This window comes from Jaculus jaculus, chromosome 6 (genome assembly GCF_020740685.1).
Source record: "Jaculus jaculus isolate mJacJac1 chromosome 6, mJacJac1.mat.Y.cur, whole genome shotgun sequence".
NCBI lineage: Eukaryota > Metazoa > Chordata > Mammalia > Rodentia > Dipodidae > Jaculus > Jaculus jaculus.
Genome location: NC_059107.1, coordinates 80,639,921 through 80,665,554, shown reverse-complemented (window position 1 = coordinate 80,665,554; position 25,634 = coordinate 80,639,921). Strand labels below are relative to the sequence as shown.

Genomic DNA, 25,634 nt, shown 5'->3' with positions numbered 1-25,634 from the left:
TAATCTAAAATGGAGTCACTTCCAGCAGTACAATACTGGACAAAAAGAGAAAAAAATGGCAAAAAAATTATACTTAGAATAAAAAGACATGTAACAGATGGCAAAGACTTTAAACATCATTTGCTAATGCATCTGAAAATAGGTAAAATAGACAGATTTCTAGAAAAAGTACAACCTCTCAGAAACAACTCAAAGTCTATATGAAATATCATTTCTACTTGACAGATACATCTCTGCAACAACAACAAAAATCCATCTCTTGACATGGTGCTTTCTTCTACAGCTCAGTAGTGGAAAGGAGGACACTTAAGGAGGAAATGGTCAGGTCCTGCTTGGCACTAGGAAAGCCTGGCCTCTCTGGAGCCATTTATCATTTGGACAGTGGAAATAATAGACATTGTGAACAATACAGTTGTTATGAAGGTTCAGTAGGAACACATTTGAGAAGTCATTCCCCATGCAGAAATATGGGGAAATGCTTCTACCTGAATTCCCTCAGATTTTAATCCCATATCAATCCCACCTCTTGGGCTCCATGGGAGGAGAATTGATACCAGGAAGAACAAGAAGTCTTTCCAGCAGAAAGTACATCATCCAATTAAGGGGAACCGAGCAAACCACCAGAGACCAATGGCTGCCTCTTGCATCTGGACTTCAAAGCCTTGGTCTACCATTTCTCCTCTCCTTGCCCACCCTGGGAATGTTCTGGAGTGACCGCCTTCCTGTAATTAGGAAGCCATTTTAGCATGCAATTCAGTATGTTAAAATTAGAGGATTTGGATGCAGGAATATGTATAATGGTAAAAGTCCCATACGGTTGAGAAGTTTACTAGGGGAAAGGGGAAAGGGTCCTTGCCCATGCTACTTAGAGAGGGGCACCATGAGCTGGACACTGCTGAAACCAGCTTTGTTGCTTTTTCACAATCCTGTCCTTTGTCTCAGGACCCAGAGGCAGCTGTTTTATTCCTCTTGCTTGGTGCTATTTTTTCCTTTGCTTTTTTTTTTTTTGTGACAGCTTTTCTTTTTTTCACAGATGGGTCAGTAACACAGCATCTAGGTTAAAATAAGCATTATCAAATAGATAAATGGATAAAATCTTTTTATTTATTCATATATGCCTATTCTTCCACTTCTATACTTCCCAGCTTTCTGTCTACAGAAAACCATAAATAACCCATGATGTAACTTCAAACTCCTGAATAAAAGTATCATTCATGGGGGATATTTTCTTAATGAGCTGGTTCAGTATTTGTTTTGTATAATGTAGCATTTTAGCTCTGTAATTAGAAACAATTAAATAGCCAGATAGATTCCTATTTTGCAGCTTATTATTCATAATATTCTGTCAGCTGAGATTTTTTTTTCACAGCCAAGTTCTAATGCTATACACAGCCTGTTTCCTCTGAATTTCACCACTTGCCTACACAGAACTGTACTCAGTCCAAACACCTCCATCCTCTCTGCCCCCACCCCATTGCCATTGTCCATAATGTTTTTATCCCTTTTTTGCCTTCTGCCTGGATTGATGTCCTGCTTTTCAATCTCTGTCTGGATTTTAATTATCATTTTCTGTTCAGATCAGATGTTATTTTTTGCTTTTAGTCTCTCTGATAATCCCCCCAAACAATGCTGATTATAGGCACTCCTATCTTCTCCCACCAACCTTGCTGTAAAATAAGAGATTGGCTGTGACTGTAAGACTGATAGCCCTGAGGCTGACTCAACATCATGTCACGTGGCAGTGTGATGCATTCTGGCCCAGGGACTCCTTCTCACCTGCAGCTATCATAAACCTTATAGCAACCCTCACCTGACAAGACTAGTGCAGCCTTCTCATGGGAAAGAAATGGCCCAGAATGAGTATAGCTTTGCAAGAGGGAAGAGCTCCCCAAACTCAGATCTTGGTGTCCAGACAGGCAGTTTTCTGAGTCCTGGCTGACTCTGTCCTATGCCATCAAGACTAGCTGATTAACTAGGACCAGCCAGAACCAGACATAGTTGAACAGTAATTATCCTGCTTTATTGAATAGTAATTTATGATCAGATTATCTTCTTATCTAGATTATAAATTCTAATATCTGTGTACCATGCCATTTAAAACCCTTGTGCTTTGTACACAGCAATCAGTGTAAATATGTTAAGAGTCTGAAATCAGAGTCTAGGTGAGATGACAGAGTAGAAGCCATGACTGAGGAGTAAAGGAAGAAAGCTTCTGAAACAGAGGGTCCAGGACACCTCTACCACCAAGCCAAACTACCAGTGCCAGCTCCATGACTGACCACTGACAAAGTGCTTACTTTGGTCACCAGCAAGCTCCCTCCACAGACAGATGGACTCCCACCTGCTACAAAAGCTGAGAAACTGGGCAGGGCACTCAACAGAGTAACCCTGGATGCCTGACCCCACCAAAGAGATGATGGAAGCTTCATTACCAGTGGTGTGGCCTTCAACCACAGGAGTGTGCCCAGCATCTGCCATTTTGTGTCTGCTGTGACAATTGACTTCTGACACTATGGCTGTCTCCCAGGTTTGCAGTGATGTATTGAAAGCTGGGACAGAGGCATTCTGTAGGGTAGCCCTGGATACCTCTCCCATGAACAGAGCTGAAGTACCATAGGCCTTCAACTATGAGGTAACTCAGAGTCTACTATTCCTAGTCTCCCTGTAGTAGCCTATCTAGGACACAGTGTAGCTATCTGCAAAGAAACCCCAGACACTACATGCATAAAACAACACACAGCAACTGTGACACCAGCAATTTTCGACTACAAAGGAACACCCAGTCACTACTCCTCTGGGTCTGCCTGTAACAGATGGCCCCAGGTGCCAAAGCAGCCACAGAACTCTGGAGACATGCCATTGATGTTTCCCAAGAGCTGCAGCTGTCTCCAGACAATGTGGACTGCATTAGTTACTCCACCACTAAACTTCACACGGATACAGCTCATGGATTCTGGAAAGTTGGACCCTGACTCGTGAAATCAGGCATGGGGTAAGTGCAAGAGAGAGCTTACAATTTGAGCCTGGGACACCTGAACTGGACTCTGCAAGCTTAAGAATGGCCCATTCCTCCACCATTGCAAGGGATCCCAGCACTACAAACACCCTAAGATACTCAGGTGGGCAAGCAGGATTTCTACATTCTTAAAGGGCCTGAACCACACTGCCTAGGAGAGTTTTAACCCCATCCCCACAGGTGGCTGGATTGAATCTGGCCTAGGGCACAAAGTGTCCCAAGTCAGAAAACATTGCCAGGAAGAAAGTTACATGTACAGAAGTTTTTCTCAGCCAAATAACCATACAGATTTAATCTCACCAGCTGAGTGTAGCAGCCTACCACCCATAACTGTGGAAACTAATACAGGCTATAATCACAGGGAAGGGAGGAAATACATCAGCCCAGAATGAGAAAAAAATTAGGACTAGCTAGTTCCCACTTCAGTGAATCATTGTTACATTTTTGTTTTATTATTTGACTCTTTTTTTTCTTTTTGCTTGATTTTTGGTTGACTATTTTGTGTTTTGTTTCTTTGTTTATTGTTGTTGTTTTGTGTCTTTCAGGTTTTTGTTTGTACTAACATCCTAGTAGGTTAGCCTCTCTTACTGCTTATTTTTATAGTACTTGAAGTTTTATACATTAATTGTTAAGATACTGTGTTTCAAACCTCTTTCTCACCAGAATAGACCTTCATGACTATCTTCTACACCTACAAAAATCAACTTCTCCACATTCCTATAGCTACATTTGTTTCTATCTTTCTTCATATACCTCCAACACAAATACCTAGCTCTTTCTCCAAACTTAACCTCCCCTTTCCTCCCTCCCATTCCTTCCTCATTTTACCACTGAAATATCATTGCTCTAAAATATATATATAGCACACCTCCTCCACCCAATATCCTAATGCCACCTTCTTTATAACCTAACGGGAACACAAGTGAAATATGAAAAGGTTTCTTACAGCAAGACCAAAGCAGAACTGCCCACAAATCTCCCCTTCCTGCACACATGCAGACCTACAGAATGCATACTTCCTATTGAAGAAATCTCCCTAGTGGATGCACAGAAAACAAAACAAATAACCAAATAGAGCTGGAAAAATGGGAAGAGATAAAATTGGAAGCCATGTCTATCTGCACAAATATGTAAAAAATAAAGAATCTAGGACAACAGACCACCACAACACACTCCCAACCTCCCTCTAACAGAAGCCCACACCCCAGAGACTGCTGAAATATCTGAGAAAAGATTTATAGGCCCTACTTTTAAAAATGATTAGTATAGCTATAGAGACATGCCAAATAGGGAGATGAATGAATTAAAAAAATACATTTAGGACCTTGCTAATACAGACTCCAAATGAATGAAATGGTAAATAAGTTGGAGAAAAAGTCATAAATATGGAGGAAAAAAACAGGAAATAAACACTGAAAATTATAGAAGTGAAAGAAAAGGTCAATCAAAGGAAAACCTCATCAGAAAGTACCACTCACCAATATTCCCAAGAAGTCTAGAAATTCAAGAAACCAAACCACAAAATGCATGGAGTAGAAGAATTCAAAGGGAATAAGTGATTGTTTAATGAAATTATGAGAAGCATTCCTAAAATCTAGAGAAAGAGGTTGATATCTAAATGATAAGAGACATTTATAATCCCAAGTAAACATGACCAAAGAAGACCCTCTCCTCAACATTTCAAAGTAAAGATGTAGAAACTGGAAAGTAAAAAAAAAAAAAAAAAAATACTAAAAGGTATAAAGGAAAATCTCCCAACAACCATACAAAAACAGGACTATAAGAATAACTTCAGACCTTTTATCAGGAACTCTGAAACCCAAAAAAGCATGCAATGTAATATTCCAAGATCTGAAAGTAAATAACTGCCAACCAAGAATGCTGCTACAGGATGATGGAGAAATAATGTTTCAAGACAAACATAAATGTAAGACAAGCATGTCAACTTTGCCAACTCTACAGAAAGTTCTGAAAGGCCTGGTATTCAGAGAGACAGAAGTAGGCTCTTCCACAAGAACTCATGACACAACCCACTCCATGAAAGGACCAGAGAGCAAAGAAGAGCTAGGAAAGAGATGATCATGTCTAGCACAGAAGACCAGCAACGTCTCGGGGGAAAAGCGCAATCCAATAGCCCAGACAAGCAGAATATCACCAAACAAAAATCTTAGGAAATCGCAAGCCTCTTTTAATAATAACCTTAAACTTAAATGGCCACAATTTACCTCTAAAAAGATGCAGATTAAAAAATAAGATCTATCTGTGTTCTGTAGGACAAACACACAGACAGTAAGGATTTCCAAAATCTGAATATTGAAGGATGGAAGTCTAACTACCAGGCAAATAGAAGATGTAAACAAGCAGGAATAGCTAGTCTTGTATCTGACAAGGGAGACTTCAAACCAAAACTAATCAAAAAAGACAAAAGGGTACCAATAAAGAGAACAACTCATTAAGAATATATAACAATTGTAAACATTTAAACACCAAATAGTGGGGCTCTAAGTTTCATAAAATAAACACTAAAAAGTAAAAAAGATCATGTAGTGGTTTGATTCAGGTATCCCCCATAAACTTAGGTGTTCTGAATGTTAGCTTCCCAGCTGATGAAGACTTTGGAATTAATGCCTCCTGTGGGCAGTGTATTGTTGGGGGAAGGCTTATGGGTATTATACTGTTTTTCCCTTGCCAGTGTTTGTCACACTCTCCTGTTCCTGTTTTCCACCTGATGTTGGCCAGGAGGTGATGCCCACCCTCCGCTCATGCCATTGTAGAGCTTCCCATTGAGTCTGTAAAATAAACCCTTTTTCCCACAAGCTGCTCTTGGTCGGGTAATTTCTGCCAGCAATGTGAACCTGACTGCAACAGTAATGTTGGTACCAGAGGAGTGGGATTACTGTTAGACACCTGACTATGTGGCTTTGGCCTTTTGGAGCTGTTTATTCTAGTCTTACTATGTATAGCTGTCCATTCCTACAAGTATGCTGATTATCCTGTTGTTTGAAATTGCTATTGCTACTCCCTAGAAGAGGTATATATTTCTTTGGATTTAGCCTTATTTGCATTCTTTGGCCAAAGAAATGAGAATAGAATAAATCTGTGTCATGTCTGAGGTAAAGTCTTAACACTCAAATTTTTGGGCCAGAAATGTCCATACTCTTATTTTTCTTTCTGCAATAAAGTTGGTCATATCTCCAAATCCAGGTGCTGCATTACTTTTGATTACAGAGGGAAGAAAAACTGGAGCAGACCTGGACAAGACCTGTATAATAAGAGGGGGAAAATAATATCAACATAGAACAGGGACCACATGGAAAGAAGAAAGGATTCAGTGGACAAGAGACATGGGAAGGGGAAAAGAGTGGGGTAGGGGATTATGATGATGGTAAGTTGTATATATAATGGAAGTTATCAATAAAAAGTCAAAAAATAGGGCAGCTGGTCACAGTCAAACCTATGTGGTGAGCAAGAAATTAAGTCTTCTTTGTGTAAATCACCCTGGAATTTAAGCACTTTTATTACTTAGGTATACTGTGTTCTCTTTTAATGAAAAGCAACATAAGCTGAGTTCCATTGTTATGGTGGTTTAATTCAGGTATCCCGATAAACTTAGGTGTTCTGAATGCTAGGTTCCCAGCTGATGGAGATGTGAAATTAATGCCTCCTGGAGGCAGTGTATCATTGGGGGAGGACTTATGGGTATTATAGCTAGTGTCCCCTTGCCAGTGTTGACCACATTCCCCTGTTACTTTTATCCACCTGATGTTGGCCAGGAGGTGATGTCCACCCTCTGTTCATGCCATCATTTTCCCTGCCATCATGGAACTTCCCCTTGAGTCTATAAGCCAAAATAAACCCTTTTTGCCCAAAAGCTGCTCTTGGTTGAGTGTTTTCTGTCAGCAATGTGAACATGACTACAACAGCTGTGGAAGAAGCACAAAAATGTCCTCAAGTTACAGGAAAACTTTGTACTCTAAGCTTCAATACAAAGCTTGCATTTACCCAAACCTGAGTGCAGTCAACCAAAGCAGACAAACTGCTAAGGAATTTCAGAGTTGATAAGAAGCTGGAACTATGCACTTGTTTTGTCATAGCACATATATAAGTAACATTGAATCAAGAATGCTTTCTCATGCCGGGTGTGGTGGTGCACATCTTTAATCCCAGCACTCGGGAGACAGAGGTAGGAGGATCGCCAAGTGTTGGAGACTACAGAGTTAATTCCAGGTCAGCCTGGACCAGAGTGAGACCCTACCTCGAAAAAAAAAAAAAAAAGAATGCATTCTCAGGACATTATTTTCATTGATGACATGCATGATAATGTTTTTCTTCCATTCATGGGCATCCTGTGGTTTCTTAGTGGCAGATAAAGTTTTTCAAATAATTATAGACTAAGAATATATATAGTAAATTTAATGTCTGTTGTCTTTATTTATTTTTTGTGTTTTCTTCTTTTATTATTATTAACAGCATATTTTATATGGATGCATCATATGTTGGTACTCTCATTCTTTCCCCCATTCCACTGGGGATCCTCCTCAGAAGGGTTGCAGGTATTGCCCATGGGGTTGTGGGAGCACCAGTCTGTTACTTGGGGGTAGAGGAGTGCCTCTGGACATGATGTCTCAACCTGTGACTCTTACAATCTTTCTGCCCCCTATACCACAAAATTCCCTGAGCATGGTGGGTGAGTTTTAAGTCTACTTCAGTGAAGAGCTCTTAGGAGACTCTGGATCTCTGCTTTGGTAGGTGTTAAGTATCCTAAAACTCTTTGTCTCCTATACCCTGGTGCTAATTATCAGGTTCAGCATGGAAGCAGCACTCCTGTTCATCTCCCCAATTCCTCTGTGGTTTCAGCTGTGACTTGATTAAAGTGCGAAGGAAAGTTTATCTCTTCCAGTCTTGCTAATTTCTAAAAAAAGAACAGATTCTATAATGGAGAGTGAAGTTAGCATAGTATAAATGGGATAAGCATTACTAATTTAAGGAGAATTTGATGTATGTGACCCCTCTTTTAGCCAGACTAGTGAGAGCTTGACATTGGAGAGCATAATCTTTGTATCCATGGGATTCTGATCTGGTTCCAAATTCCAGATGTGGGTTCCTTTACACTGAGCAGATCTCTTAGCTAGTCTGAAAGCCATTGGTTACCCAACAAGGCTGTATGCCATTATTGCACTGCTGTGTACATTGTATCCTGTCAGGGTGTTTGCTTCTGAGTAGCTTAAACTTCTGTTTGATAAGACTATTATTGGCCATTTTTCCCCAGTAGCTCATGTAGCGCTTTCCAACACTATACAGGCTGTCTGGGGACTGGCTTTCTTCTGAATTCCAGCAAGTCTTTGCATTTTCTATGTCAGCAGTATATGGTATCTTCAGCAATAGGGTCTTTTGCATCAGGAAGGTGATCAAATGCTTTGACAGAAACCTGTTTTGATTTTGGGACCTCATAGGTCTCTGATCAACAGCGCAATGTGGGTAGCAACCAATTTCTGGTATTGGGGGTTACAGGCCAGATACAGAACAAAATTTTCTTTCAAGCTTAGGCTTTGTCCCACCCTCTCCAGAGCCCTACTTTTCAGGTGCTCCCCCCTACTCCTTTTTTTTAGGTAGGGTCTCACTCTAGCCCAGGCTGACCTGGAAGTCACTATGGAGGCTCAGGGTGGCCTCAAACTCATGGCAATCCTCCTGACCCCTTACTCCTTTTGAGGGTTATGTGTTTTAGGCTATCTCCAAGGATAAAGGTTTCTGTGGTGCAGCTCATTTTGGATTTAGTTTGGTTTGTTTTTCCCCTCTCTCCATCCCCTTCCCCCAAACCCTTGCATCCCTATTGTCTGGGCCTTGATTTGCCTATCAGATATGACAGCAACTTGAGCAGGTCCAGGTTAGGAACCATAGATAAATGACACTATGTGGCATTTGTCTTTGTGTGAATGTGTGAATTAATTAAGTATTATCTGTTCATTTTTCTACAAATTTCATTGTCTCATTTCTTACTGTTGAATAGAATTCCACTGTGTAAATGTGCCACAACTCCATTATCCATTATCCATTTATCTAATGATGGGCACCTCGGTTGATTCCAGTTCTTAGCTATGATGAATTGATCAGTATTAAACATGGTTGAGCAAATATTTCTGTAGTGATGCCTGGAGCATTTAGGATAAATGCCCAGTAAAGGAATAACTGGGTCTGTTGGTAGCTCTATGTTCATCCTTTTTAGGAATCTCCATATTGATTTCCATAGTGGTTGAACAAGTTTTTATTCCCACCACCAGTGGGTGAGGTTTTCTCTTTCCCTGCATCTTTACCCACATTTGTTGTTGTTAGATTTTTTTTAATGATTGCCATCTTTACTGGAGTAATGTGGAATCTCATAGTTGTTTTAATTTGCATTTCCCTAATGGTTAAGGAATTTTCTTAAGTGTGTTATCTATTTAGTTTTGTTTTTCCCTTTTGAGTGTGTTACTAAAACCCAGGCCAGAGGACCAGACTTCTGTATTTCAGCCAGCCACTAGTCTAACAAAAAACAAAACCACAAAAGAAATGGTAAAGTAGGGAAGGAATTCAATATTCCTAGTAGCTCTATTGGAAGAAAAAAAAGAGAACTAGCACCCCAAGCCCTGTCTCAGGGTTCATGATAGGATGCCCAGGGCTCTATGGGGACAGAATTGGCTTAGCCGGCAAGAGGGATGCCAGGATAATAAATCCTAGTGGTAGTGTGTTTTGATGGGTCATTATCTCAGGTCTGATTCTGCATGTTCCTTGAGAAGTTGTTATCACTTGGTGGAGGTGGTGGGGTTTGTTTCCTATTATTAGTTGATTATTTCTGCCTAGAAGAGGAAGCCTAAGTTTCCCACTTTCTCTCACAAGCAGTAAACCACGCTTGGGGAAGCAAACATGTCCCCTCGTGAGATTTTCTTTCAGCAGTGCTGGATTTTCCAACATATGGAAATTATTCTCTGCTGGTATCTTCATTCTTGAAGGAAGGTGAAGTGGTAAGGTAAACAAGAATAACCAGTGTTTTCTTCACAGTGCTGTCTGTATTGAATATTAAATTCTTGACCTTACCCTTATTCTTGATGTTTAGTTTTGTTTTGAGGCAAAGGATAGGGCTTGATCCATTGAGACTTCTAAGGTCTGAAGCCCTGGATGAGAACTCCAGTAGCAAGTGCACAGAAAAAGTTTCACAAATCAATTGCAAGATGTTAATACACATAATGATAGAGAATTCAGTGTCTTTAGGAACTGGGCATGTTCAATCTCCTTTTAAACACTGTCAAACCACAAAATTTTAGGACTATCTAAAAGTCTTAAAGGCTAAAATTTTAAATAAATTTTATTTACTCTTCTTTTTACCTGGAGCTAAAGATCTGGGAAACCACCAGGCCATGATAGGCATAAATGAGCAGGGAGGATCACATGCCTGGGAACATCCCTCAAGTTAGAGAGAGAACTGACACAAAAGAACTTTGTGGCAGCTGAGAAATGCAGAAAATCAATTAGGAAACATTCTTAGAGGGTAAGGAGCCAATAAAACATGATCATCAAATTATCCAGCTTGATACAATAAAGCAGAAGCCAAGAAACTGGATAATTCAAGTCAAAGAGAAGAAGGGAGGATATAAGAGACTAACATGAGAGGAAAGGGACCAACACACGATTTGTTCATACAGTAATGTTTCGAATAAATAAAAAGTGCATTGACTTCTCACTGGAGCCCATAAGGAATATCATGGCTACCCATTAGGATAGATTACCCTGATGATGAGAGAAATTATCTATGATGAAGCGGCTGCATCCTGGAGCAGAAGATACTGTAGGAATCTATGGGTTCCCTTTGGTCATTAGCAGATGTAACAGCCTTTCTGAAATAACTTGAGCAAAACTATGATGGCCAGAACTTGACTGCTTAATTGTCTGCCTCACCTTCTGCCCCACCTCTTTCTCTCCCTAAACCTAATGCTTGTATCAATCAGTACACTAAAGACATGCTGGGGTCATAGTACCCCCTTTACCTGTTCATCTTCCCACTGTTCACCTTCCTTTGCTTTTCATATTTCCTTGATTCCTTCATTGGAAGATTTGGGTAGCTGGCTGAGCCTAGCCTGTTGGGGCTGCTGGAACCAAGGCTTTTGCCTTAAAGCTCTAGTCACAAAGTGAAAATCATCACAAGCCTAGCTAAGTTCCAGGTGTGTTTATCTTAGAAGGTATTAAAAGCGAAAGACAAACATAGTTCTATCTTATATAATGCAGGATGTATAAATTTCATGATGTATGTACAAATTCAATTGTACTATCTGCAATATGTTAGGTTTGGGAAAATAGAGGCAATTTGAGAGATGAGAGATGTGAAGAGGGACAATACTTTTAGGAAAAAGCTTATGTTACTCTCAGTATTGTGGATCTGAAGGTCTAGAAGGAAGGGATCTTAGCTGAGTTGATCTGGACTCTGTTCTTACATTCTTAAGAATACAGAGTCTCAGGTGAACAGATTCCCCATTCTTTCTGCTCTGAGCAGAGTTCTTTGTCTCCAGCTCCATTTAACTTTTTCACAGGTTTAAGGGTGGAAAATTTTCCTTATCTTTGAAGCTCAACTTTAAAATAGCCTCTTGGAGTTGAATACAGTAAATTCTAATTGAAAGAAATAAGCCTTTTATTTCCCATTTCTGGAGCAAAATATCACAGACAATAGCTATAAAGCTTTGTAAGAGAGAAAATAATTTACAACAAAACCTCCTTGGTTTTTTATTGTAGTTAAATAGGAACTCTCTAGGTGACCGCTTAATCCTTGTAAATTAGAAAGACACTGCTTGAAGCCGTGCTGTGACCCCAGTACTTGGACAGGCAAATGCAGAAGGATCAGGAATTCAAGATCATCCTTGGCTGTATATTGAGTTCAAGGCCAGACTAGGATACATATGTCAGAGATGAGAGTAGGGTCTGGGAATGACCACAGAATCCAGAATCCAAAGTATACTGGAAAGGCAGTGTCCACCTCTGCAGAACATCCTTCTGACAAAGGATATATGCAGGGTGTCTGCTATGGGTTTTATTTCCTAGCACATGGGTCCTGCGCCTCACAGTCAGAGCTTGACATCACAATCTTACAAGTTTGGCAAAAATATAAAATGACAAAGTTGCTATGGTAAACCTAAAGAAATGGAAGGCTTAGGGACCTCTTACCAAATGGAGAAACAGAATTCTCCAAGAGATTCTTTAAAGAGACACATCTAAGCAGGCTGCTAAAACATTGAAAGGCCCTGAATATGGGGTGTAGGGAGGACATCACTGTACTTTTTCTGTCCAGTAGATAGCAGTGTGGTCAAATGTTTTGTCTCTGTTGTTGGGGGTGCATTTCCCAACTGAAGTAGAAACATCTTTTTTTTTTTAAGGGCTATTAATCCTGGATCCTATTTACATTGTTTACATAAATCTTTATCTCCTCTGAAAGCAAAGAAAGTTTGTAATATAAGGTACATCTGACCACTTGTTCAGTGGTTTACAAAGAGATATGGTTATAATACAATATCAAAATTGATTTGCAATTTCTAGGCAAAGTGTTCTTATATTTGTACTATGACCATGAAGTTTCAAAGATTAAAAAAAAAAAAAAGATCATCCATTTTCTTACTAAAGAAAGAACATAATACTTGTTCCAGCTATAAATGGCACATCCCAGAAGCAATCCAATAAGGACTGAAGGGGAGTTCCTGTGCTAGAAGAGAAAGAATACAGTGAACTTGTGGGGAAACCATCCCTTCTAGTAGAACCTTATTAAAATAGCTTTGAATGATTGGTATGTAGCTCAGCACCCTAGAAACTAGGAATAGCATACTTCACCCAATTCCAGTATTGCCACCACTGGCAGGAGCTTTCTTTCAAACTTGTCTCTGGTATAGGTGCAATTATCTCTCTAAGGTATAACAACTTTTCTTCCTGCAAAAAAATGGAGAAATTGCGCTAAATCAGAAGAATTAAAAAGAAATAAAGAAAGAGCCACAGATCCTAGTCACATTGTATCAGAGGCTTAATAGTCATAGGGGATTTCAGACTGGATTTATCTCTCCATCAAAAACTTTTTAACAATGTTTTTATTTATTTATTTGTAAGCATAGAGAGAGGGAGAGAGGGATAGAAACATAGAATGGAGGGCCTCTAGTTGCTTCAAAGAACTCCAGGTGCATGCACCACTTTGCGCATCTGCCTTTACATGGATATTGGGGAATCAAATTTGAGGTGTTAGGTTTTTCAGGCAAGCACCTTAAGTGCTGAACCATCTCTGTAGTCATCCATCAAAAACTTTTAAGCTGGGCTGGAGAGATGGCTTGGTGGGTAAGCGCTTGCCTGTGAAGCCTAAGGACCCCGGTTCAAGGCTCAGTTCCCCAGGTCCCACGTTAGCCAGATGCCCAAGGGGGCGCACACGTCTGGAGTTCGTTTGCAGTGGCTGGAAGCCCGGGAGTGCCCATTCTCTCTCTCTTCCTCTATCTGTCTTTCTCCCTGTGTCTGTTGCTCTCAAATCAATAAATAAATAAAATGAACAAAAAAAATTAAAAAAAAACTTTTAAGCCATATGCAAACTGTAGTGCAAGCATCTGGTGTTTGTCTAAAGCAGCAGGATGGCCCTGGTTCACCCCCCACACACACACACATACACACATGCATATGCACACACACGCATGCACAAATAAATAGAATTTTTAAAGTTAGGCAAAGTAGTACAAAGTGTAGTGGAGGAGATAGTATTTTAAAGTAAAGCAAGGAAAACTTTCAAGGGGTGAGACAGTGTTCCTGATCTACATTCTTGGCAGGCTTTATACTAGATTTTAAACAGTCTCTGTAAGCAACCTAACCTGAGGGTATCTGTTCTGTCCAGGTGATTGACAGGCCTATTTTGACTGACTTGCAGAAGTGGGGTTAGTGATTCATATCCTGAAATGTCACTCCTGTGTTCCTTGCTGAAAGCCCTTGTGACACAGTAATCTTAGGAGGTTTTGAATTCATGGATCCAGTTCTAGATAGTTATCCATTAATGGCTTTCTAGGTATTTCTGTGACATATCCCTTCCAGAGTCTGTAATGTAACCTAGTTCCCATTCTTCTGACTAGCAGTTAAAATCCTGCTATTCCATTCTTCACCATAAGCAGACTCTAAAGAAGAGGCCCACCCTCAGTGTCCTATAAACCTCCTAATGTTTGTTTCCTAATAGTTAGATAAATAGAAGTCTTAGCAAACTTGTGTTTGCTGACCTCCATACATCAAAAAAAAATCACAAAGCAGTTATATTTGGATTTTTCAAAATGAAAATAAAATGAAGTAATATGTTTTGATTAATACTAAACCTCCTTTAAGTCAATTATGAAGTAATACACAAAAGGGCACTTCAGAAGTAGGAGGGTCGCCATGAATTCAAGGCCACCCTGAGACCATATAGTGAATTCCAGGTTAGCCTGGACTCGACCCTACCTCGAAAAACCAGTGGAGAATAAAAGTAATAATTGCAATTTCTACACAAATTTAAACAGAAATCTCAGAAACATATTCAAATTATAATGCAAGTAAACAAGTTTTCTAATATTCTTAACTTTTTTCCACAATGTAAAAGAGGTAGTATCAAAATAACTATTTAAGCCTTAGAGGACTGAGGAATTTTTGTCTTATAGAAGCTGGTGCTACAAAGTGACTCAAGATGAGTCAAAATAGCTTTCCGATCCCAAACTTGGAGATAAAGTTTTAACCATAATCCAGAGACAAATGTCAAATCAGCCTATACAGAAAATAAATAAAGTGAGCTCTTCTAGAAAAACTCTGAACTTTCCTGTCACAAAGTCAAACAGTGATGCAGCAAATGGCAGGCATTTCAACATGTACCTTAGTTATGAACTGGCTTCAAGAGCATATAAGGAACTCTCCAAATCACAGAACTGAACAACTAGGGCACTTCTATTAAGAAGGCCAGTCAAGATCCAAAATCTCTTTCCTTTACCAATGCATGAATATCCACTTATAGGCAAGTAACACCCAAAGGTCAAGGAAGCAAGGAGATATTTCCAGCAGCTGTGAACTGCCTTCATTCCAACTGTGGGGACAGAAAAAAACTAGCCATGGGGTCTGTTCAGGATAGCTTCACTAGAACTGTCACTGGTCACGATGGTGTGTGTAAACTCTCCACTGCAGTTTCCCTGTGTGCTCTAATGACATGAGGAAACAGATATTAATAAAGGAAAATGGGCTTATTTATAGTTGTCCATACTGGTGAGAAACACCCCTAGTTTCTCTCCTTCTCCATTTAAGGGGGATTGCGTGAAACAGAACCATGAAAGAGCATATGTGAACTCGGTGAGACATGGTTAAACTGTGTGAAGTCTTCTCCTGACAGACAAGTTCCTCCTGTGAGGCCAGGACCTTAATGCTGTTGCCTTCTCCATGTGATATCTCCAGGGAATTTCTCATTTTGGAGTCCATTATTTTACAACTGATTGTGAGTTAATCTTATTCTTGAAAAAGAGAATTTCTGATAGATTGAGTGAGATATTCAAAGAAATTACTATACTTTTCTCCAGAATCTCTTTTATCTTCCATATGAAAATAATGCTTAATATATTCTGCTTACCCTGTTCTGAGAAGGAGGAAGTCACTTATTTCATACACTTTTTTCCCTCACAGGGCTCTTGGGATTCTGAAATTTGGAATTATCCAACCCACACTGGATGATATTTGTCCAAGATAAAAGGAAATGATAAAGTATGCCTAAATATGCAGGCTAGAAAAACAAGTTCAAAGTATCTGAGCTATGCATTATTAAATTCTTTCAAACACATGAAAATGGTTAGAATATTTCTAAATTCAGAACATCATTGCTTTCTATCCTCTAAATATCTCCCAATGCTAAGGATAGTAAACATGATGATTGCAGTTTCTGGAGGAATTGTCTAATACCCATGAAAGTGCAGGGTTATCTATTTGTTTGTTAATCTAGTGAATTGATTATAAAATACACATGAATTTTTACACCAAAATGTAGTCATGTTAAACATAATAGTTATGTTAGCTTTCTGTCACTATAACAAATACCTGAGATTAAAGATTCATTTTGGCTCAAATTTTTAAATTTTCACACACAGGACTAGGAGATGGCTGAGTGATAAAATACTCAGCTGGAGAACCTGAGTTTCATCACCAGACCACACACAAACCTGGAGACCATAGTGGGCTTATGTAATCCTGACACAGCATACTGATGATGGGGTGGGAAGCAGAGAGAAGAGTATTTCTGGGAAGCTGTTGGCAAGCATAGCAAAGAACAGCAGTGCAAGAAAATCTGCCTCAAATGAGGACAGGCAAGGACCCATGGAAGAGTTGTCCTCTGACCTCTGCATGCACTCCTTGTGGGTACCAACTCACACATATGAATACATGCATGCACATGGATGCACACACATGGATGCATGCATGCAGGTAATAATAAATATTTTGTGCTAGAGAGATTGCTTAGTGGTTAAGGTGCTTGCCTGCAAAGCCAGGTACACAGGTTTGATTTCCCAGGACCCACGTAAGCCAAATGCACAAGGTGTCACATGTATCTGGAGTTTGTTTGCAATGGTTAGAGACCCTGGCATGCCCATTATCTCTCTCTCTCCCTTTCTTTCTCTTTCCCTCCCTTCTTCCCTCCTTCTCTCTTTTTTCTCTCATTCTCTCTCTCTCTCTCAAATAAATAAAAATTAAAAGAAAGATCCAGGCCAGATGTGGTGGCACATGCCTTTAATCTCAGCACTCGGGAGGCAGAGGTAGGAGGATTGCTGTGAGTTCAAGGCCACTCTGCGACTACATAGTGAATTATTCCAGATCAGCCTGGGCTAGAGTTAAACCCTACCTTGAAAAGCCAATAAATTAATTAATAAACTAAAAAAGAATAAGGAAAATAATTCTTAAAAATTAATAACAAACATTTTCATCCATGATCAGCTGGTTCCAATGCTGCGAGGCCATGGAGGCACATCCTCATAAGAATGTTTGCCAGAGCACAACCCCTCACCTCATGCCAGAATGTGACAGATGGATGGGGGCTGTGGTTGTCCTCTCTCAGTCTAGCAAACGGCCCCTAAACATGAATACCTCCCTTTGGAGCTTTTCTGTTTAACAGTTGTACCACCACCTACTAGTATTATCTGGGGGACTAAACCTTCAGTGCAAGGACCTTTGTGAGATATTCCACAACCAAGGTATGGTAGTATCTTTTTTATTTTTCATCCTTGACTTTTTAAATTCTTTTTTTAAATTTATTTTATTTGCAAGCAGAGAGAGAAGAAAGACAGATAGAATAGGTATGCCAGGGCCTTCAGCTGCTGCAAATGAACAGATACATGTGCCACTTTGTGCATCTGGCTTTATGTGGGTACTGTGGAATCGAATCTGGGTCTTTAGGCTTTGAAGGCAAGCACCTTAGCCACTGAGCCATCTCTCCAGCCCTCATTCTTGATTATTTTTTTTGGGAGGGGGGTTTGAGGTAGGGTCTCACACTAGCCCAGGTTGACCTGGAATTCACTATGGAGTCTTAGGGTGGCCTCAAACTCACAGTGATCTTCCTACCTCTGCCTCCTGAGTGCTGGGATTAAAGGCGTGTGCCTGGGCTGGAGAGATGGCTTAGCGGTTAAGCGCTTGCCTGTGAAGCCTAAGGACCCCGGTTTGAGGCTCGGTTCCCCAGGTCCCACATTAGCCAGATGCACAAGGGGGCGCACGCGTCTGGAGTTCGTTTGCAGAGGCTGGAAGCCCTGGTGCGCCCATTCTCTCTCTCTCCCTCTATCTGTCTTTCTGTCTCTGTCGCTCTCAAATAAATAAATTTTAAAAAAAAATTTAAAAAAAAAGGCGTGTGCCACCATGCCCAGTACCGTCCTTGATTTTTTTTTTTAACAAGCCTGACCTTTCATTTCTCATCCTCCCAACAACCACTGAGAAAAAAAGAATTTTTTTTCCCTAAAAAGATGCTGTTTTATGCCGTTGAGATCAGTAACCATGAGAAAGCCCCTAGTCCACAAAAATGAAAACATAGGAAGAAATGTTTTTGGACTTCCAATCAAGACATATTGTATGCCTTAGAGATTTAAATGCTAATATGAGGACTTTATGAACATGGTAGGTATATGGAAGAGCTAAATGAGTAAGTCTTGAACATTTAACTAAATTCATTTATCTAAAAATATGGGGCTGGAGGGATGGCTTAACAGTTAAAGGTGCTTGCCTGCAAAGTCAAAGGATACAGGTTCTATTCCCCAGGACCCATGTAAGCCAGATAGATGTACAAGGTAGCACATGCGTCTGGAGTTCATTTGCAGTGGCTTGAGGCCCTAGCGTACCCATTCTTTCTCTCTCTCCCCCTCTCCCTTTCTCTCCCAAATAAATAAATAGAAATAAAAATATGTGCAGAACAAAAGGGAAAATATTTCAGAAATCGGTGGCCTCATAGTATCACTGACTGACTTTGAAACATAAACTAACTTACATCTTCTGGGGTTTTGGCTATATTTTTTTTGGCAGAATGGTACATTGTACTAAAAGTTGACTAGATCTGCTAAAAATGTGAGATTTTATTTTCTTGTAGCCAGTGTGTACTGATTGTCAGTTATTATCCTAAGTACTTTGTTCTTTCTTGCTGTCCGTAAGTAGAAGTGCTCATCAGTAATTATGTTCTTATATAGCATTATGGTTATCTGTACACCTGTTTGCTTCTACCTGTACCAAAACCAGAAATGTCTCACAGACAAGGTGGGGTTTAAGTTCTTTCTGCCAGGCATTATTCATGGCTCATAGGAGCCCATGCATATGTGAATATTAATGAAAGACTAGTAATAGGTTCAAAGAATGTTCTACCTCACCAGACCTCTATTTTTTTTGACAAAGAATCTTTCATGTGGAGAACATCAGATTGAAAATTGTTTTGAGTGTGATTGGCTTTCCAATCTCATAATCCACAACCTCACGGGGAATACCAGCAACTCCACTGAAATTGGGTGGGGGGGAGAAGTGATGGTACCCACTTGTGATGTTTCCATCCAAAGTATATTCATAATAAAAAATGATCTAAAAAATAGCTCGGTGTGGTGGTGCATGCCTTTAATCCCAGCACTCAGGAGGCAGAGATAGGAGGATTTCCATGAGTTCAAGGCCGCCCTGAAACTACATAGTTAATTCCAGGTCAGCCTGGGCCAGAGTGAGACCCTACCTCAAAAAAACAAAACAAAGCAAAAAGATCTAAAAAATTGAAAATATTTGCATATTGAAATACTGAGATAACTAAAATTTGCTACTGAAATTATGTTTATTAACAGCATAGATCAAGCCATCCATGACAGATCATAATGTCCTCTGCATTCTTCTAATTTTTCTCTGTTCTAACTCATATTTACTACATAGGATTCAGCAAATTTCTTCCCAAAAATCTAAAACCAGTGGCAGCTAAAGATGCTTCCTGAGTCAGAACTTCAGTTTGTGTCTAATCTCCACACTAATCAGACATTACCACTAGTCATTTAGTTTACATCTCTAACCATTTCTGATTTTTAACCTGAAAGGACTCAAGACAGCAAGTCTTCTTACCATGCAGTATCAGCTAGAGAACCAAATTTAAAAGGGCATGAAAATAAGCTATCTTGAGAGATTTAGACTAAGTTACAGCTGACATCATTAAGTAAAATAAAGAAGAGAAGATAATAGTTAAAATTTTAAAAGTGGTATTCAAGAAATAGACAAAATTCTTGGTTAGGCCAACTTCCAAAACTGATAGAAAAAGTAATAGAAAAGCTAAATAATCTCTTACCTGTTTTAAAAATCACATTTATAATTTAAAAATCTCCCAAGAACTCCATACCCAGGTCATTGTTGTGTATTATTCCAGAGAATATAGGATGAGACAGTAAAAGACCTACATAGGTTCTTTCAGAGAACAGATGAATGTGGAGGGAGGAGTTCTTAATTTACTTGATGAAGGTAGCTTGGTCTTGGTACCAAACTTTTACAAATAACCAAGTAAAAGACAGCTGTCCCAGTATCTCTTGTGCCTAGGCAAAATTGTCTTGAATTAAACAATATAAAGGAATTTATGGTTGATATAATTGTTGTGATTCTTTTTTTTTAATTTTTATTAACATTTTCCATGATTATAAAATATATTCCATGGTAATTCCCTCCCTCCCCACCCCCACACTTTCCCATTTGAAATTCCATTCTCCATCATATTACCTCCCCATTACAATCATTGTAATTACATATATACAATATCAACCTATTAACTATCCTCCTCCCTTCCTTTCTCTACCCTTTATGTTGTGATTCTTAATATTACTAAAATAAAAGAAAAAAAGATCTGCAAATGGTCATATTAATCAATGTTTTGGTGAAATTTAATAAGTATTCATGAATAAACTTTAAGAAGTTCAATAATAAGAAGGAAACTTTCTCATTCTGGTTTTTAATAAATAAATAAACATAATTTTAGTAAGAATGATTAGGGACTGACTATTCCCCTCAAAGATTAGAAGCCCATTAAGAACATGTATTTAGCAATTCTATGCAGCACTTTGTTGGAGATCCTAGCCAGTGTGGTTAAACAAGAAAACTGGGATAGCAACTTTGCAAAAGACCTATAATACCAAGTGCTGAGATTCAACACCACATGAGTTGGTAATGAAGTTTTCTATTAAAACTTTGGAAGTTTCTGATGAAGTTTATCATATTTTCATACAACTGAGTAACCTCATTACTATTCATTTAGTAAAGTAAAATAAAATAGGTAGCCAACAAATATTTTAACTCTGTTAAACATTATTATTTAAAAGAACCCTAGTCATCATATACAAAACTAGAAACTTCTCAGATATTACTCCAGTAGGTGAATTGGTAACTGTATACCCATATGTAGCAGTTACAGTCTCACTGTGGGATAAAACACCAGATCAGAAACAGTTTATGGAAGGAAAGGGTTTTTTCCAACTTACAGTTTCAAATGGAAGTTTCATTGTGGCAGGAAAAGCATGGCAGGAAGAACCAGCCAGGCCTGAAATCACCATAGCAGTAGGAAGGAAGGAAGGAAAGTGAAAGTTCAACAAGCAGGCAGGGATATAGTGTCCCAAGGCGAACCCCCTGTGACATACCTCCTCCAGCAAGGCTCCACAAACCTCCCATACACTGCCAACAGCTATGTGCCCCGGCCAGCGGGGAGTCAAACAAAGAAGCGAGGTGAAAATCAACCTGAATGGAAGTAGGTAAACAGACACAAGAAGTAGACCATGCTAGACATTTGTCACAGCCTCGAGAGTTTATTCTTACATGTAGGTTTATATAGGGTTGTAGGGGGAAGGGGACGTGGTCAGGGCAAGGAGTTGTAGGGGGAAGGGGACGTGGCCAGGGCAAGGACTTGTCAGGAAACCTAGAGGGGATGTAATTAGGTGTTCATCTAATCTTGCCCAACTGGCTTAACATCCTGACTGCACCAGGTTTCACATCCTGACCATAAACTGGCTTTTTGCAAAAGATAAGATTCTGTAAGTAGTCTGATGACCGGTTCCAGAAGTACCTAACAGAAAGCTGGATGGACCAGCTTTCTGAGTAATGAGTCAGTTTATGAGCAGGCCCAGGCAAAATGGAGAGGCTTTTGCTCCATGGCTCCCGACATCTCCTTCCTTCTTTTATACAAAAGAAGGGGAGGCCCCCTATTCAGCGGTGGGCTGCAATGACTTTGTTTATTCATCAGCTACTGGCAGGATGGGGGAGTATTCAGCCAAGCGTTCAGTCCCCAGGTAGTTGAATATTAGGTGAGGAAGTAGAAACTTGCTATATGGTGGTTTCTGTTAACATGGCCGAGGTTTGATTCATAGCTCCCAACATCTCCTTGGGGGAGGCCCACTTTGCAGCGGTGGGCATTAACCAATTGGGGAAGTAGGGACCCGACTCCTCCCGTGGGATGTCTTCTTCCCACAATCTTTGGCCCTTGGTACCTTTTGGGGAGGGGAGGCAGGGTCTATGTGGCCAGAGAGCAAGGCACAGCCTTAGTGATAACAGTTATGGTACCAACCTCCATGCAAGCCAGGTATACCTCTCAGGGAATTCAGAAGTGGTCAGATAAGGACCTTCCCTTGCGGTGCTTTGCCTCACACCCACGTTGGTGTCCATATCACACTCACTTTATTGTGAGTTGATATGCATAGGTCTGAATCCTATGCAGCTCCCGTAGGAGGGGTAGCTATTTGGCCAAGACAGGTAGACCGCAGCAATAGCAGAGTTGTAGAGGACAGCAGTATAGTAAATAAGTACAGAATGTAAGATCAAGGGAGAGTGACAGCTGCAGGTGGTCAGGTGGTAGGTCTTCAGTGGCAACGCCTCCATCCACCAGCTCCAGTTTGTGATAATGGACCTATAAAGGCTGCAGCTTAATGGCTTTAATCTGTTGACATATAAAAGACATGATTTTAATTATAATAACGGGTCCAATTGTGAGTGAGAGGATTAAGATAAGTAGAGGTCCTTCCAGCTTTGTCCTGTTAGGGAAAAAAGGGAGATTCTCTCAGGGAAGTGTTTCTTCCCTGGATATGTGAGATGTCACTGGAGGATCATCAGCTTGTTTCACAAGTCTCTCTGGTCAGACAGGCATACTGATCCTCGGCCCCAAATGAGTACTGGGTCTGGGCCATTCCATTTTAAAGTTAAAGGATCTTTCCACATGGCTTTGGCAAAGGTATTTTTTGTATTTGTGTGCTAAAAGCAATCAGCTGCTGACTGTCCTTGAGCATCAAGGGTTAAAAAGTTTAGGACAAACAGTGCATGATGAAGGATATTTCTTGGAGAGCCTTTTATGGGATATAAATCCCCTGTTTTTTAACTTTTGGAGGGTAAATGGATCCAGAAGAGGGGCCCCTCCTGCCAGAACACCGCAGTGGGTGTAAAGTCAGTGGCACAAATGACCAGGAGAAGAGGCTTTTTATAAGAGATAAAAGTGACTCTTTGGCTCAGAATCGTAGCCTCCACTATCTTTAGGGCCTCTAAAATTTACCACAGGTAAACTAAATGTAAAATACTGATGAGGAGTGTAAGGGAATTGTACAAAAAAAAAAAAAAAAAAAGCAATCCTTTAGGTCAATAAAGATTTTACAATGTCCTGCAGGAATTGCTACTGGAGTGGGGAGGCCTGGTTGTAGGGCCCCCATAGGTACCATGGCCTTATTAATTTAAGGTAAAGATAGGAGTATTCCATGGAGAGGTGGTAGGTCCAATATGGCCTGCAGCTAGTTGTTCCTGTACTAACATCGTGGCTGTAGCTAATTTCAGAAGTTAAGGGCCATTTATATATTTAAGGTATTTTTTTTTTAATCTTTGGTTACAGATTTCTCTCTGAGTGTTTAAGACCATGCAGATAGCCAAAAGTTAATTAGGGATTAAATTTAGAGGTCATTAATGGCTCTCCAAAGAGACTTTAGGGACACAGGAGTAGCCCCATAGTTTACTGGTGTCTTGCCTGTTAGGATGAGTCAGGGCCATGCTGGCCAAGTAATTTTCCCTTCTTTGGGAAGTCAGGAGGGCCGATTGTTCTTCAATTTTGACTCCCCTGTTTTAGACTGTACACCAATTTTGTTTGGGTCTTCATATCCTCCCTGCTCAGGAAGACAGGTGACTTACCAGGGGGCCAGTGTAGAAGTGTCCCATCATCTCCAGTGGCCTCATGACATGGGAGTACAGGCCAAAATATTGAAACTTTTTACTTTAATGATTCCAGTTAGCTTTGGCTTATACATAGGTGATTAACACAATCAGAAGGGAAGTTACATCAGCCTGGATGTGTGTACCTGTAGAGCACATTTGATTACTGAAATAGACTTAGTTAAAGAATGGCCCAAGGGCTTCTAAAATCATTTTGTCCTTCTTTAAAAATTTTTGTTGTACTGTGGCAGCATAAGCCATATATCTGAGGCATAGGAAGTAGGCACATCTAACATTTATAAATATAGGCAGAACCTGTTACCAGTCTTAAAAACAGTACCAATTGATTTATAAACTTAACTAATTTAACCTAGAAATTATCAGAAAAGAACAAGTAAGACAGTATAAGGTCTTAGCACCTGTGTGAAAACATCTTTGATTAGTTCAGATACCTGTGTGGGTATAAATTACCCAGAAAACATTGGAAACAGAACCATGGAGCTTGAAATATATATATATATATATATATATATATATATATATATATATATATTAGATGAGAACCATTGTTTGAGCATGAGGCTGTACCCTAAAGTAGGAAATATGTCTTAAGAGTTAATTTTGTTATAAGCACTGGACTTAAGATGTAAAAATTGAGACAGTTACTTTGCATACAATAGAGTATAATTTGGTTTTTCCTGAGCCAAAATAGCTAGCTAAATATTAATATAACCCTTGATAAAAAAATTTATTTGAAAGAAAAAACATTATTTGACAACCAATGATTTTGGCTTAAACTTGATAGCTATTGATTTTATGTACCACATAAATTTTTATTAACATAAACAATTTTATGTTTTACCCATGACTTAAATTTGATAAAGTTTAAGTAAGCTATCCCAACAAATCCAAGGAAGATGAAAGTTATTATTCCTGAAATTAAATCACTTAAACCTAAGTGATTAAACTTAGTTATGACCATTTAATAAAATTAGCATAAATAAGACAGAAGCTATCTGTAAAGTCACAATGTCTTTAGGTATGAGTACTTCACCTTTGGAAATTAACCATTTCTATGTGAGCCTTTATCTTTAGAATAGTTAAAACCTTGATGAAAAGAGGAACCTAATTTACTTTACTGAGTCTTAAAGCCAGTTTTATAACCCTTAAATCATAACAAATTAGCATCAGTGACCTGTTAATGAGTGAGGCCTTATCATAAGACTCAGTTTATCTATTTAACATTTTTTCCAGTGAGAGACTTTATCTAACAGATGTGACTTTAGGTGTTCATAAGAGATGAACTAAAGAGAACCACAGATATATGCTGTATTCCTTTTTCCTTGTCAAGAGACAATTAGCCATTTTTGTCTCTAGTCAGAGTCTGGGGGACACATGGCTTAAACTTGCATGGGGTTTGAGATAAAGGGGGTTCCACCTGTTTTTTGTGTTTTGAGTCCAGCTTTCTATGAATTTAAGTAGCATATGTTGGAAAGCAAGAGCAAAATGAAATTACAGAGCAGAGAGATAAGCATCCTGACATTTCTTTTCTATTCTGAATTTGTTTGTTTTTACATAGAAAATTTTCCCATTTGCAAAACACAAGGTGATAGACTCTTGTCTATGTTTAACCTGGTTAAACCTCCAATTATATCTGTACTTATGACTTTGTGACCCACCTAACATAGGCATCACCTGTGTCTAATGTAAGATGAATTTAGATTAAGACTATGTCCCTATATAAAACTTTTAGAGTATCCTTAAGAGTCTGTAAACAATTGAAGAATCTCTAACTTTAGGCATGGCATTTAGGTTTAGCCTGAAAATTCTTTCCTACATACGCACATCTTTAGCCACATACTTTAACATTCTCAGTACCACTCAAAAAGCATTTTTAACGAGCATTCTATGTCCCAACACTGAAAAATTCTTG

At 39.4% G+C, this 25,634-nt stretch overlaps 1 protein-coding gene across 1 annotated transcript in view; it reads left to right on the top strand.

Annotated features, from left to right (window-relative positions):
• The window catches only part of Slc2a13 (solute carrier family 2 member 13), a 379,307-nt gene that overhangs the window by 308,738 nt on the left and 44,935 nt on the right, over positions 1-25,634 (top strand). The gene's annotated exons all lie outside the window — the stretch shown is intronic.